At 43.1% G+C, this 16,272-nt stretch overlaps 1 long non-coding RNA gene across 1 annotated transcript in view; it reads left to right on the plus strand.

Moving 5' to 3' along the window:
• The first annotated feature begins 402 nt into the window (after positions 1–402).
• LOC126936241 (uncharacterized) overlaps positions 403–16,272 on the plus strand; it is a 44,913-nt gene continuing 29,043 nt past the window's right edge. The window contains exons 1-3 of the long non-coding RNA XR_007719403.1: positions 403–480; positions 5,997–6,147; positions 8,664–8,755. This is a non-coding gene — a long non-coding RNA (uncharacterized LOC126936241). The remainder of the gene's footprint in view (positions 481–5,996; positions 6,148–8,663; positions 8,756–16,272) is intronic.

Here is a 16,272-nt window from a genome sequence, read left to right on the forward strand (position 1 = left end):
GGGAGAGAGCGGTTCTCTGGGCCGGCACCACGCGACCCGCGGCTCACACTAGCGGCGTTCGAACCGCGGCCTGCCGTAGATTAACTCGGGGACCAGGCCGGGCGCGGTGGCTCCCAGCACTTTGGGAGGTCAAGGCAGGTAGATCACCTGAGGTCAGGAATTCGAGAGCAGCTTGGCCTACATGGCGAAACCCCGTCTCTACTAAAAATATAAAAATTAGCCGGGCTTGGTGGCGGGTGCCTGTAATCCCAGCTACTCGGGAGGCCGAGGCACAAGAATCGCTTGAACCCAGGAGGCGGAGGTTGCAGTGAGTGGATTCCAGCATTCCACCACTGCATTCCAGCCTGGGTGACAGAGCCAGACTACGTCTCAAAAAAAAAAAAAAAAAAAAAAGAAAGAAAGAAAAGAAAAAGAAAAAGTCGGGGACCTGGCAAGCTGCCTAACTGCTCTGTGCCTCGGTGTCCTCACCTTGATGTGGGGGTAGGTTTAGTACCTGCTTCACTGAGATGTTTGTTTGTTTTTTAAGGAGGTTTATAGGAACCAATTCAGGTTCAGTATTTAGTTACTGCGTCTGGAACGTAAGTGCTTATAATTATGTTATAGTAATAGTAGTAATAATAGTAACAATAATAACCGAGTTTTTCATACATCCCTACCTGTACAGAACAAACAAATCCTATGTGGCCCAGGAGAGCAATGTCTAGAGGTCACAGGAGAGCAGCAGCGAATGACCCTGGGACTGGCTGCCAGGAAATCTGTGCTGCCCCCAAAGGAACTGTGGGTCGGGCGGGTAGGGACAGTTTGCTGCCTTTGGAGTGAAGGTGGGGAGAGAAAAGGAGGAAGGGCTGTTAATGGGACACGTCTTAGTTACTCGGAAGTTGAAGCCAGGCCAAAGATCCAATGCTGGATACCTCTGAAAGGATGAGTGGTCTTAGAGACAATAATCCAATTGCCAAATACTTGCCCGTTTTTGGTTTTTTTTTTCGAGTTTGGGAATTTTGCAATCATTTTCAAAACGAGTATGATGTCTTCTTAGAAGGAGGATGCTTGTGTGATTTAGGTGTAAATTAGAATGGTGTTTAAGTAGGAGTTCGTTATTTAGCTTATTGGAAAGAGCTTCTACATGGGGTTGTTTCAGAGAATACATACTAAGAAGCTGTGCCCCTAGGGACCTGGGTTTGTGGGTGGGAGGTGGGGGCCAGTTGCTGCTGCTAAGTGTTAGAAAAAGCTGGCCGGGCACACGCCTGTAGTCCCAGCACTTTGTGGGAGCTGAGGCAGGGGGATCCTTGAGGTCAGGAGTTCGAGACCAGCCTGGCCAAGATGGCGAAACCCCTAGTAAAAATACAAAAACTGGCTGGGCATGGTGGCAGGCATCTGTAATCCCAGCTACTCAGGAGGCTGAGGCAGGAGAATCGCTTGAATCCAGGAGGCGGAGGTTGCATGAGCCAAGATTGTGCCACTGCACTTCAGCCTGGGCGACAGAGTGAGACTCCATCTCAAAAAAGAAAAAAAAAAAGTTGCCAACCCGTTGGCAACCTTTTTTTAATGTGACCTTTTCCCCTGATGGTGGTAAAAGCCTGCTTTACTTCTGTTTAAGGATTTTCTTTGTAGTCTCTCAATTGGCTACTACTCACAGAAAGAGGATGCATTCAGGGCTGGTTTCAGGCACCCAATATACCAATTAACTGTATCCCCTGCTGTATAACTGAATGAACACACAAGTCCACCTTCATGGCATAGGAGGGGGGAAAAGCTCATCTGTCTCAGAAGACAAATCTTGAGAAACACTAATATTTGAAAAAGCCTGGTGACCTCAGTGACCATTTTGATACTTTATATAACATTTCAAAGAGCTTTTCACCAACTTATGTGATAATTGTTTACCTCTCCTGGAATGCTGGGATGTTCTTCTCTACTCAGGTACTTTCTAGAAACCATGGGATAGGAAATGCCTACCCCGTTTCCTACTTTCTTCCCTGGACAGATTTTTCCAGGTTACTCTGATGTATTTTTTTTTCCTCTGAGCACCTGTAGCACTTATCAAATGCATTACTATTCAGCCCCTGCTTATATTGATACTCTCTAATTATTACAGCACACACATAATTGCCTAATAAAATTGGAAAATTGCCAGGCGCGGTGGCTCACACCTGTAATCCCAGCACTTTGGGAGGCAGAGGTGGGCAGATCACCTGAGGTCGGGAGTTCAAGACCAGCCTGACCAACATGGATAAACCTCGTCTCTACTAAAAATACAAAATTAGCCAGGCAGGGTGGCGCATGCCTGCAATCCCAGCTACTCGGGAGGCTGAGGCAGGAGAATCGCTTGAACCCGGGCAGTGGAGGTTGCAGTGAGCTGAGATCGCGCCATTGCACTCCAGCCTGGGCAACAGGAGCGAAACCCCATCTCAAAAAAATAAATAAATAAATTGAAAAATTGTCCAGGGTAGGGAGCATATTTTAACCTCTCGGACTTCTTTTAGCATCTGTGCATTGTTGGGCAAATAATAGATGCTCTGATTGTCCCCATCAAAATACAGAGCTTTAAAAAATATCAGTTTCCTACCTTTTAAAGTTTAAAGTTTAGGAACTTCTAATAGAAAAAGTTCTTTTAAAAATCCCAACTGGACGCGGTGGCTCATGCCTATAATCCCAGCACTTTGCGAAACTGAAGCAGGTGGATCGCTTGAATCCAGGAGTTTGAGACCAGCCTGGGTAACATGGCGAAACCCCATCTCTACAAAAAAAAATACAAAAAATTAGCCGGGCATGGTGGTGTGCGCCTGTAGTTCCAACTACTTGGGAGGCTGAGGTGGGAGGATCGCTTGAGCCCAGGGAGGTGGAGGTTGCAGTAAGCGAAGATCGTGCCACTGCACTCCAGCCTGCGTGAGAGAATGAGACCCTGTCTCAAAACAAACAAACAAACAAACAAAACAAAAAAACCCTTTCATAACGAACAAGTATCACAATCACCCAGTTTATGACGTGAAAGGAAATTTCTTTCATCCCTTTCTCATTAATCAGTGCACAGCTGCAAAGACTTTGGCCTTTTTTGTTTTCAGTGCCATAAAACTACCAGCAGCATACACCCGAGCTGTAATCTTTGCATAGTATTTTTTATTTTCACTTACAGAATGCTTTAAAACCACTTTTATTGATTATTTCGCCAACAAGTATGTCACGTCAGTATATGTTTAGCATATGGGAAAAACTTCACTTGATCTAAGCTTGTTTATGATCAAACTTGTCTAAACCTATCAAGAGGTAGGAAGCAGAGCAGAAAGTTTATGATTCACTAGTCCTGATGCAATCCAAAATTCACCGAAAAAAAAAAAAAAAAAACCACCAACCCACTTCCTGTTTCTGTGGCACTGTAAAACAATGATGAGTAAAAACTCTTCCATAGTTTTATAACTTTGTTCTTAAGATGGCAATATAATATCATCCTTTCACTATTAAAACATTGGAAGTGTAATCTTTAAATTTCCATCTCAAATTTTTGCTAACTCAAATTTTAGGCTCAGGCCAGGCGCAGTGACTCATGCCTGTAATTCCAGCACTTTGGGAGGCCGAGGTGGGGTCACCTGAGGTCAGGAGTTCAAGACCAGCCTGGCCAACATGGCAAAACCCCATCTCTACTAAAAAAAACACAAAAATTAGCTGAGCGTGGTGGTGGGCGCCTGTAATCTCAGCTGTTCGGGAGGCCAAGGCAGGGAGAATTGCTTGAACCCAGGAGGCAGAGGTTGCAGTGAGTCGAGATTGTGCCACTGCACTCCAGCCTGGGTGACAGAGCAAGACTGCGTCTCAAAACAAACAAACAAAATTTAGGCTCATACCCTAATCAAGGCTCACCCTACCAAAAATTGCCATAGTAGTAGACTATTTGTGTTTCGGAAACATACCCCTCATATATACACTCCCAATTTTGGTTCCAAGTGGTGGAGCAAGTGGGCACTGAAAACAGAAGGGATAAAGCCTGTTTTCTAGAAAGGATGATACATAGTGAGATTTTCCACCATCAAATAAATTTTGAGCAATAGTACATTATATGGTGGATGTATTTGGAAGGGCGAAGGAAGCCTTGATACTAGCCTTGAGGCTGACTTTTTAATTTTTATATATTTATTTATTTTTATTGAGACAGGATCTTGCTCTGTCACTCAGGTTGCAGTGCAGTGGTGTGAACATGGCTCACTGCAGCCTCAACCTCCCCGGCTCTGGCTCAAGTGATCCTCCCACCTCAGCCACCCGAGTAGCTGTAGTCGCGCCTGTAGTAGTGCGCCACCATGCCCCGCTAAATTTTAAAAATTTTTTTGCAGAAAAGAGATCTCACTTTGTTGTCCAGGCTTTCAATATTAAATATACACCACACTGAAAATATTCTCTTCTGTCCCTTAAGAAAGAAGATTTTTCTTATAGATAGTTTTCATTATTCGGTACACATTTGTTCAAATGACCGCATTTCAACAGATTTAAATCCATCTGCTCATAATTTGGAAGATATAATTTAGATTTGGATGTCCTTATAATGGCCTTTTCGAGGCGCTCAAAGACCCTGGGTCTACGAAGACTTTAGAAAAACTCTAAAAAACACATTCAAAAAGAAAGTTTTCTAATGATCGTGTGTATAGAAGCTATTAAAAACGTAGATTTCTGTCCCCCACACTGTGTTCTGATTTATTACTTCTGGGGTGGAAACCCTGAGAATCTCTTGTTGTTTTCTCTTCCATTGTGATAAAATACACAAATTTACATCTTTTTTTTTCTTTTTTTGAGACAGGGTCTCATTCTATTTTCCAGGCTGGAGTGCAGTGGCGTGATCACAGTTCACTGCAGCCTCAGCCTCCCAGACTCAAGTGATCTTCCCACTTTTGCCTCCCAAATAGGTGAGACTACAGTCACGTACCACCATGCCTGGCAATTTTTTTTTACCTTCCTTTGTAGAGATGGGTTCTTGCTCCGTTGCCTAGGCTGGTCTTGAACTCCTAGGCTCAAGAGATCTTCCCCCTTGGCCTCCCAAAGTGCATGAGCCACTGTGCCTGGTCTGCATCTTTTTTTTTTTTTTTTTTATTAGACAGGGTCTGGTTCTGTTGCCCAGGCTAGAGTGCAGTGGTGTGATCTCAGCTCACTGCCACACCTCTGCCTCCCAGGCTCAAGTCATCCTCCCACCTCAGCCTCCCGAGTAAAATTAGCCTGACTAATTTTTGTATTTTTTATAGAGACAGGGTCTCACTTTGTTGCCCCTGCTGGTCTTGAACTCCTGAACTCAAGCAATTGTATGAGGGGTAATCACCTTGACCTCCCAAAGTGCTGGGATTATAGGCATGAGCCATGGCGCCTGGCCCCTGCATCATTTTTTTTTTTCCCTGAGATGGAGTCTTGTTCTGTTGCCCAGGCTGGAGTGCAGTGGCACAATCTCAGCTCCCTGTAACCTCCACCTGGGTTTAAGCAATTCTCCTGCTTCAGCCTCCCAAGTAGCTGGAATTACAGGCGTGCGCCACCACGCCCAGCTAATTTTTGTATTTTTAGTGGAGACGTAGTTTCACCATATTGGCCAGTCTGGTCTTGAACCCACCCACCTTGGCTTCCCAAAGTGCTGGGATTACAGGTGTGAGCCACCACGCCCGGCCCTGCCCCCCCTGCATCATTTTTAACTTACACTGCAGACGATTAAAATAGAGAATTTCAAAGAAGCACATTTTGAAGGATATTCCTCTAACACCTCATCAAGTTTCCTTTTACCTAATAAGGGATTTTTTTCACAGAATGTAAATTCCAAGACAGGAGGGATTTTTATCTTTTCTCTCACTGCTATATCCTTAGTAGTTATTAGTTCAGAATCTGGTTCATAATTGGCTTGCAATAATTTTTGTGAATGCCACAACCTGTAATCCTACCACCCTGGCCTGAGTAACAGTCACCTCTTACCTGGATTACTGCAGTACCTTTCTAATTGGTCTTCTTGCTTTTTTTCCTCTTTGTGCCACCCTTTTTAGTTTCCTAACAAAGCAGCAAGAGTAGTCCTTAAAACGTAAGTCACAGAGACCATCCTGGGCCACATGGCGAAGCCCCATCTCTACAAGAAAGACAAAAATTAGCTGGGCATGTTGGTGTACGCCTGTAGTTCCGGCTGCTCAGGAGACCGAGGTGAGAGGGTCACTTGAGCCCTGGAGGTGGAGGCTGGAGTCAGCCATAATTGCCAGCCTGGGCAACAGAGTGAGAACTTGTCTCAAAAAAGCAAAACAAAACAAAAAAACAACATAAATCAGATTATCATCTTTTTGGCTCAAAACCCAGCAAAGACTGCCTAACTCTACCCTTCCCTCATTCCTTTCCAACCACATTAGCTTCCTTGCTATCTGTTAACACATCAGGCATACATTCTTACCTTTAAGGCCTCCAGACATCTGTTCATTCTGCCTTAAATGCTGTTTCCCCCAATAACCATGGCTAACTCATATTCTTCAAATCCTGGCTCAAATGTCACCTTACCAATGACGACTTCCTTAAGAATCCTATGTAAATATTGCAACCGTGATCCCACCTCCCACAGCTATCCCTCAGCACTCCAGATACTCTATATCCTGGTCTTTTTCTTATCTTTTCCACATTTTCCACATTTCTTATCCCTTTCAATACATATACTGACTTAAAAAAAGTATCATACCTATTTTTTATTGTCTGTCCTCTCCCTCTCCCAGTATAATCTCCATGTGGTCAAGACTCATTGACATATCCCAAGCACCTAGAATAGTGCCTGGCATACAGTAGGCATGCAATGAATCTTTGATGCAATAAGGAATGCAGACGATTTTCCCTTTGCTACCAGGATTTCTTACATTGCAGAATTGTCCCACAAGTTCCATTTTGAGTTTTTTTTCTTTCTTTCTTGAAAAAGGATAGGTCTATGCAATTTTGCTTAAAAACAGGGGAAAGAGATCCTCCTTGGGTCCCCACATTATATATTGTTGTGTTGTTGAGTACCTTCTCTCAGATCTTTGGCCAGAGAGCACATTGGCATAAGTTAACATGACCAGGTCTACAGTCTAATGTCCTCAGAGTTTCTTTCTTATGTTTAGTAAAATCTCTATATCAGGATCAGCTTTCCAGCTTTTCATGTGGTCCAGTTTTCACTCATACATATGGTGTTTTCAGTGTCTTTCCTGTTGTAATTTCCTCCTGGGTGGGGAAACACCCTCTCACCTGTTGGCTAGTGTTTAATGTGAACATGCTTAGACTCAGGCCCTCCGCCTCCCGTGACTTTCAAAGGCCTTTTGAGTTTGGAGAGGGTGTTTCAGTTGGACTGCTCCCTAAAGTCGTGTGACCTATCCTTTCTGCCTCTCATTATTCCTCTAAGTTAGGGGTTGATAGTTAGATTCTGTCAAATCTCCTCTATTTACTTACCATACAAATATCCTGCTTTCTTTGGAAGAGAAGTTAAACATCAGATCTGGTGTCTTTCTTCACTCTGGTGTGATTCAATACTCTGCTTAGCAGACATTTTAAAATTTGGAGCATTTGGTTCACATCCTCTTTATTGATGCAGATTTTCCCCCTTTGTTTATAAATTCCTTTGGCCTTTTCAGTTGTAGTTTGACAGGGGCCAGTTATAAATTGGTGCTTGGAAATCCTGAGGTATATACTTCAATAATTCCTGGTAGGATGTGTTCGAAAGTTTTCCATCTCTTCTGCACTTAGGAATGAGCTCTCTAAGTGATTTCAGTATGCAGGTAGATTGGGGGCTGCTGGAATAGATGATCAGTGAGACTTACATAAGGGTTTAGAGGAAAGGTGACGTCTTGCAGTGGTAATAACTACACCTGAGAACCCTTAAGCAGCATCCTCAATGCGTCACTGTTTAGCCGTTTGTTTTTTTTTTTTCTGGAAATTCTTTTTGATTTTTTTTTTTCCCCAAAGCCTAAAGGCATTACCCAAAATATCAAGATACTGAAGACACCTGGTTATCTTCACTGCTTGTGAGATGTTTCAAATTAGACTTTTGTTCCTTGTAATTTTTTAATGTTTCAAGGGAACCATTTTTTTCTAGGATTCACTGTTTATTACTGTAATTTCATGAGATCTTTATATGGGGTCTAATCATTTATGCATTCAAAAAATATTCATTGAGGTCTTATAATGTGCCAGATACCAGAGGTGGATTCAGGTTCTGTGGAGCCTGAAACTTACTACAGATTTGTGGGCCATATTTGAGAAAAGAAGAAAGGTTGGTCTGATGGGAGTGGGTTATCAGAACTTATTAACATTAGTGTTACTAAAGTTGGTTTACAGCCCCCCACTGCTAAATTTGACTGGCTTTTAAATAATTAAAAAATTAAGCAAAAATAAGGAAGGGAAGGGAGAAAAAAGAGGGGAAGAGGGGGAGGGGCAAGAGGGGACTATGACAACAATGACAATGACAGTGGTAGCAGTGGTGATAAAAGTACAAATTGAAAATTAGGTACAGACTTCTGTTTCTAGGAAGATGTAATAGAAATACATTTCCCCATTCCTTCTGCTAAGTACAACTAAAAACCCTAGCTACTATCTATAAAACAAACATACCTGGACTCTGAAGGATGGAGAAGAGAAGACAGACCGACTAGGGGCCTTGGGACCTGAGAATGACATGGTGATGAGTTTTCTTTTTACCTTATATCGCCCAGACAAAGCTGAAGAAGCCAGCAACCTGAAAACACCAATGGGTACAGACGGAAGAACCTGCTCGCTCTAGCCAGAGAAGTATGAGGACTTGAAGGTAAGAGGATTGTTTCTAGTCCTGGCTCTGCCATTAACAAATGGTAACTTGGTAAATAACTCTTTCTCCAGATCTCCATTGTCAGCCAGCATTATGATTGAAAGTTGGGAAAGGAAAGGAGTTGTGTTTTAAGCAAAGTTTAAGAGTTTGCTTTTGGCCGGGCACGGTGGCTCACGCCTGTAATCCCAGCACTTTGGGAGGCCGAGGCGGGCGGATCACAAGGTCAGGAGATCGAGACCACGGTGAAACCCCGTCTCTACTAAAAATACAAAAAATTAGCTGGGCGCGGTTGTGGGCGCCTGTAGTCCCAGCTACTCGGGAGGCTGAGGCAGGAGAATGGCGTGAACCCGGGAGGCGGAGCTTGCAGTGAGCCGAGATCGCGCCACTGCACTCCAGCCTGGGCGACAGAGCGAGACTCCGTCTCAAAAAAAAAAAAAAAAAAAAAGAGTTTGCTTTTTATTGCTTAACATAGAAATAATTGCATATTGTAGAACATTGAAAGAAATGTATAATGAAAAATTTCAGGGCTGGGCACGGTGGCTCACACCTGTAATGCCAGCACTTTGGGAGGCCGAGGCGGGCGGATCATGAGATCAAGAGATCAAGACCAGACTGGCCAATATGGTGAAATCCTGTCTCTACTAAAAATACAAAAATTAGCTGGGTGTGGTGGTGGTGTGCACCTGTAACCCCAGATACTCGGGAGGCTGAGGCAGGGGAATCGCTTAAACCCGGGAGGCGGAGGTTGCAGTGAGCCGAGGTTGTGCCACTGCATTCCAGCCTGGTGACAAAGCGATACTCCATCGCAAAAAAAAAAAAAAAAAAAAAAAAAGAAAAGAAAAGAAAAGAAAAATTTCACTATTTAGAATATTTAGAAACAAGCATTATTAACATTTAAGGCATTGAAAAAAATTTTTAATGATGTGTTATGCAATTGAGGTCATACTGTATATAAAATTTTGCATTTGCTTTTTTTGCTTAATGCTAGAACATATTACAGGCTTTTTAATAAAACATTTTTTATAGGCTAGGCATTCTTTTATCACATAAATATACTGAAATTCACTTAACCATTTAAATAAATATATATATATATATAGATTTTTTTTTCAAAGTAACTCATATTAGCATTTTTGTGGTGTTTAAATGCCTGTTACTTTTAGTTTACATTTCTTTGGGTCATTGACCAAAATATTTGACAAGGCCTTTGAAAATTAAAAGGGTCATTTGGATGTGTGAAATCAGGCATTCTTTCTATGTTTTTAACTAAGGTCTGTAACTAACTGTCTGTAGTGGTGGGATTTTAATAAATGGCATAAATAAGACAGCCTACTAGAAGTAAGTTAAGTAAATATTAAAAGGAAACTTATAAATTGGGACTTGGACAATTTTGGATTGGAACTGCAATTTTGCTTCCTTTGTAAATCTTGTTTTCTGGCGTGTGTGTGTGTGTGTGTGTGTGTGTGTGTGTGTGTTACGAGACTGTAAGTGAAGCCTTTATGTAATGTGATTCCTCATAATTAAATAAACATTTATTGGGAAGCACTTCCAGAATGACAGAGTAAGGACTTCCAAAAACTTATTTCTCCATAAAAGCAATGAGGTCACTGGCAAACATTCTCTAGTTTTTCAGAACTCTAGAAAAAACCAAAGACATTTAACAATCTGAGGAGTGCTTATTGAAGAAAAATGGCGAAATCTCAGACAGTGAGATCTGTAGTGTTTAACTTGCCCTATTTCAATCCACTCCCCACTCCCAGCTCCATGGTAGTCTTGAAGACCAGCAATCTTGAAACCATAATATCTGTGAAAAGCAGCAGCCTAGCAGCCGTGGCCTGAAATGGTTATATTAGTTGGGGCAAACAAGAAGCTGGCTAAAAAAAAAAAAAACTTAAAAGGAAAATCTAGGGAATGAGATGTCCATAGGAGCTTTGAAAACCTCTGTAGGGCTGGTGGCCAAGATGGAAGTAGCTGTGGTCCACAGCACTCATGGAGATGAATGAAAGGGGCAAGTGAATACAGCACCTTTCAACTGAAATATTCAGGTACTGTCACTGGGACTGATCAGGGAAACAACTCAAGCAGGGTGGGGTGACAGCCCACGTGGGAGTGATACAAAGCCAAGGGAACCCTCACCCTCAGCTGAGGGAAGTGGGAGTGATTGTGTGGCCCTGGGAAACCACGCTTCTCCCACGGATCTTTGCAACCTGTGGATCAGGAGATCCCCTCGTGAGCCCACACCACCAGGGCCTTGGGTCTGATACACAGAACTGTGTGGCATCTCAGCAGAGCAGCCACTCAGGCACACACAGAGACCCAGGAGTTTTACATACTCTGGCCCCAGGATCCCTGGCAAGGTGGCCTGTACATATCCCTAGGAAGGGAACTGAATCCATGGAACCAAGCAATGTAGTTCTGCGAGCCTCACTTTCATAACACCTCACAAGATAAGACCCACTGGCTTGAATTCCATCCAGCCAGCCACTGGCAATAGGGTAGAGCCTGCCTGAGATGGAATAGCGCCCCCCAGGAGGAGGGGCAGCTGCCATCTCTGCTGTTTGGTTGACTCAACCATTCCAGCCTGTGGGCTTTGGAGAGTCCAAACAGTCTGGATAAGCTCAGCTCAGCACAGCTGCTTTGTCAGATTGTGACCAGACTGTTTCTTTAAGCCGGACTCCAGTCCATTTCTCTTTACTGGGTGAGACCTCCCAGTAGGGCCCTCCAACCAGCCCCACACATTTTCTATGGACAGAGATGTGATCTCTCCCTGGGACAGAGTGCCTGGAGGAGGAGAGGGCCACCACCTGGGTTGTCTGGACGACTCAGCCATTCCAGCCAGGGGTTTGAAGAGTCCAAGATGATGGAGCAGAGGTGGTTCCCAGCACAACAAGGCTATCCTGTTGAAGTATGGCCAGAATGCTTCTTTAAGTGGGACCCTGATCCACTCCTTATGGGCAGGTCCTCCCAGCCAGGGCCTCCAGCCACCTCTGCCCATGTTCTACTGCCAACCAAGCTCTAATTTCTCCCTGGGACAGAGTCCCTGGAGAGCAGGGCAGGCTGCCACCTTGGCTGTTTAGGCTTATCAGCTAGTCCAGCCTATGGGCCTTGGAGAGCCCAAATCAATTGGGGACCGAAGGGATCTGCAACACAGCACAGTTGCTCTACCAAAAAGCAGCCAGTCTGCTTCTTTAAGAGGGTCCCTTATCCCATTTATCCTGACTGGGTAAGACCTCCCAACTGGGGTCTCCAGCCACCTCCTATAGGCACCTTCAGGCTGGCAACAGGTCAGCACCCCCAGGACGAAGCTTCCAGAGGAAGGGGTAGGCTGCCATCTTTGCTGTTTTGCAGTCTTCACTGGTAATACCTCCGGGTACGGGAAAAACCGAGGCAACTAGGGTCTGGGGCAGACCCCCAGCAAACCACAGCAGCCCTATGGAAGAGTGGCCAGACTGTTAAAAGAAAAACAAACAAACAGAAAACAACAACAACAACAGTACCCACAAAAACCCCATGCAAAGGTCAGCAACCTCAAAGATTGAAGGTAGATAAGTCCACAAAGATTAGAAAGAATCAATGCAAATACTCTGAAAATTAAAAAAGACAGAGTGTCCCTTTTCCTCCAAATGACCACAACACCTCTCCAGCAAGGGCTAAGAACTAGGCTGAGGCTGAGATGACTGAAATGACAAAAGAGGCTTCAGAATATGGATAAAAATGAACTTCACTGAGCTAAAGGAGCATGTTGTAACCCAACGCCAGGAAGCTAAGACTCATGATAAAACAATGGGAAGCTGACAGCCAAAATAGCCAGTTTAAAGAGGAACATAACTGACCTGACAGAGCTGAAAAAAACACTACAAGAACTTTACAATGCAATCACAAGTATTAATAGCAGAATAGACCAAGCAGAGGAAAGAATCTGAGAGCTTGAAGACTATCTTTCTGAAATAAGACAGGCAGACAAGAATAGAGAAAAAAGAATGAAAAGGAATGAACAAAACCTCCAAGAAATATGGCATTATGTAAAGAGATCGATGGGTCTATGATGGATTGGGGTACTTGAAAGAGACAGGAAGAATGGAACAAATTTGGAAAACATACTTCAGGATATCATCCAGGAGTACTTCCCCAACCTAGCAAGACAAACCAACATTCAAATCCAGGAAATGCAGAGAACCCCAGTAAGATAAGATACTCCACCAGAAGATCATCCTCAAGACATATAATCATCAGATTCTCCAAGATCTAAATGAAAGAAAAACTCTTAAGGGCAGCCAGAGAGAAAGGCCAAGTCACCTACAAAGGGAAGCCTATCAGATGAACAGCAGACCTCTCAGTGAAAAGAGATTGGGGGCCAATATTCAATATTCTTAAAGAAAAGAATTTCCAACCCAGAATTTCATATCTGGCCAAACTAAGCTTCACAGGCAAAGGAGAAAATGTGCTAAATGTCCCAATCAAAAGACACAGAGTGGTTAGCTGGGCATGGTGGTGTGCACCTGTAGTCCCAGCTACTCGGGAGGCTGCAGCAGGGGAATCACTTGAACCCAGGAGGCAGAGGTTGCAGTGAGCTGAGATCACACCACTGCACTCCAGCCTGGGTGACAGAGCGAGACTCCATATCAAAAAAAAAAAAAAAGACACAGAGTGGCAAGCTAGATAAAGAACCAAGACCTGGCCGGGCATGGTGGCTCATGCCTATAATCCCAGCACTTCGGGACACTGAGATGGGCAGTTCATGAGGTCAGGAGATCGAGACCATCCAGGCTAACATGGTGAAACCCTGTCTCTACTAAAAATCCAAACAAAAAAAATTAGCTGGTCGTCGTAGCAGGCACCTGTAGTCCCAGCCACCTGGGAGGCTGAGGCAGGAGAATGGCATGAACCCGGGAGGCAGAGCTTGCAGTGAGCTGAGATAGCACCATTGCACTCCAGCCCTGGCAACAGAGAAAAAAAAAAAAAAAGAACCAAGACCCGTCAGTATGCTGTCTTCAAGACACCCATCTCACATGCAAAGACATACATAGGCTCAAAATGAAGGGATGGAGGAAAATTTACCAAGCAAATGGAAAACAGAAAAAGTGGAAGTACAATCCTAGTTTCTGACAAAACAGACTCTGAATCAACAAAGGTAAAAAAAAGACAAAGAAGGGCATTACATAATGGAAAAGGGTTCAATTCAATGAAAGAGTAACTATCCTAAATATATGTGCACTTGATATAGGAGCACCCAGATTCATAAAGCAAGTTCTTAGAAACCTTCAAAGATTAGACTCATACTCAATAATAGAAGGAGACTTTAACAAAGCTGCGTGACAATATTAAACAGATGATCAAGACAGAAAATTAACAGAGATATTCAGGACCTGAACTCAGCTCTGGATCAAGTGGACCTGATAGATATCCACAGAACTCTCCACCCAAAAACAGCAGAATATACGTTCTTCTTATCGGTACATGGCACTTACTCTAAAATTGATCACATAATTGGAAGCAAAACAACCCTCAGCAAATGCAAAATAACTGAAATCATAATAGTCTCTCAGACCACCGCTCAATCAAATTGGAACTCACGTTTAAGAAATTCACTCAAAACTACATAAGTACATGGAAATTGAACAACCTGCTCATGAATACCTTTGGGGTAAATAATGAAATTAAGGCAGAAATTAAGAAGTTCTTTGAAACTAATAAGAACAAAGAAACAATGAACCAGAATCTCTGGAACACAGCTAAAGCAGTGTTAAGAGGAAAATATATAGCACTAAATGCCCACATCAAAAAGCTAGAAAGATCTCAAGTGAACAACACAACATCACAACTAAAAGAACTAGAGGACCAAGAGCAAACAAACCCCAGAGCCAGCAGAAGACAAGAAATAACCAAGATGAGAACTGAACTGAAGGAGATAGAGACATGAAACACTCTTTGAATAATAAAAAAATCCAGGAGCTGTTTTTCTGAAGAAAGTAATAAAATAGACGCTAGCTAGACTAATAAAGAAGAAAAGAGAGGGCCAGGTGCAGTGACTCACAGGGCACGGTGACTCCCAGCACTTTGGGAGGCTGAGGTGGACAGATCACAAGGTCGAGATCGAGACCATTCTGGCCAACATGGTGAAACCCCATCTCTAATACTTAAAGTACAAAAATTAGCTGGGCATGGTTGTGCTGGCCTCTAGTCCCAGCTACTTGGGAGGCTGAGGCAGGAGAATTGCTTGAACCCAGGAGGCAGAGGTTGCAGTGAGCCAAGATCGTGCCACTGCACTCCAGCCTGGTGACAGAGTGAGACTCCATCTCAGAAAAAAAAAGAAAAGAAAAAGAAAAGAGAGAAGATTCAAATAAACACAATCAGAAATGATGAGGGGAATATCATCACCGACCCCACAGAAATATGAACAACCATCAGAGAACGTTATAAACACCTCCGTGCACATAAACTAGGAAATCTAGAAGAAATGGATAAATTCCTAGACACACCCTCCCAAGGCTGAACCACAAAGAAATTCAATCATTGAATAGACCAATAACGCGTTCTGAAGTTGAGGCAGTGAATAAGTAATCTACCAACCAAAAGAGCCCAGGACCAGATGGATTCACAGCTGAATTCTACCAGAGGCACAAAGAAGAGCTGGTACTATTTCTACTGAAACTATTCCAAAAAATTGAAAAGGAGGGACTCCTCCCTAACTCATTCTATGGGACCAGCATCATCCTGATCCCAAAACCTAGCAGAGTTGCAACAAAAAAGGAAAACTCCAGGCCAATATCCTTGATGAACATCGAAACAGAAATTCTCAACAAAATACTGGCAAACTGAATCCAGCAGCATATCAAAAAACTTATCCACCATGATCAAGTAGGCTTCATCCCCGGGATGCAAGGTTGGTTTAACATATGCAAATCAATAAATGTGATTGATCACATAAGCAGAACTAAAGACAAAAACCACAAGATTATCTTAATAGATGCAGAAAAGGCCTTCGATAAAATTCAACATCCCTTCTTGTTAAAAACTCTCAATAAACTAGGTATTGAAGAAACAGGCCTCAAAATAATAAAAGCCATATATGACAAACCCACAGTCAATATTGTACTGATTAAAACTGGTACAAGATAAGGATGCCCTCTCTCACCACTCCCTTCAATGTAGTGTTGGAAGTTCTGGTCAGAGCAATCAAGCAAGAGAAAGAAGTAAAGGATATTCAAATAGGAAGAGAAGAAGTCAAACTAATTTGTTTGCAGATGATGTGATCCTATGTCTAGAAAACCCCATCATCTCATCCCAAAAGCTTTTTAAGCTGATAAGCAACTAAAGCAGAGTCTCGGGATGCAAAATCGATACGCAAAAATTGCTAGCATTCCTATACAGTAACAATAGGCAAGCCGAGAGCCAAATCACAAATGAACTCCCATTCACAATTGTCACAAAAAGAAAAAAAATACCTAGGAATACAGCTAACAAGAGAAGTAAAGGACCTCTTCAAGGAGAGCTACAAACCACTGCTCAAATAAATC

Source organism: Macaca thibetana, chromosome 14, assembly GCF_024542745.1.
Source record: "Macaca thibetana thibetana isolate TM-01 chromosome 14, ASM2454274v1, whole genome shotgun sequence".
Lineage (NCBI taxonomy): Eukaryota > Metazoa > Chordata > Mammalia > Primates > Cercopithecidae > Macaca > Macaca thibetana.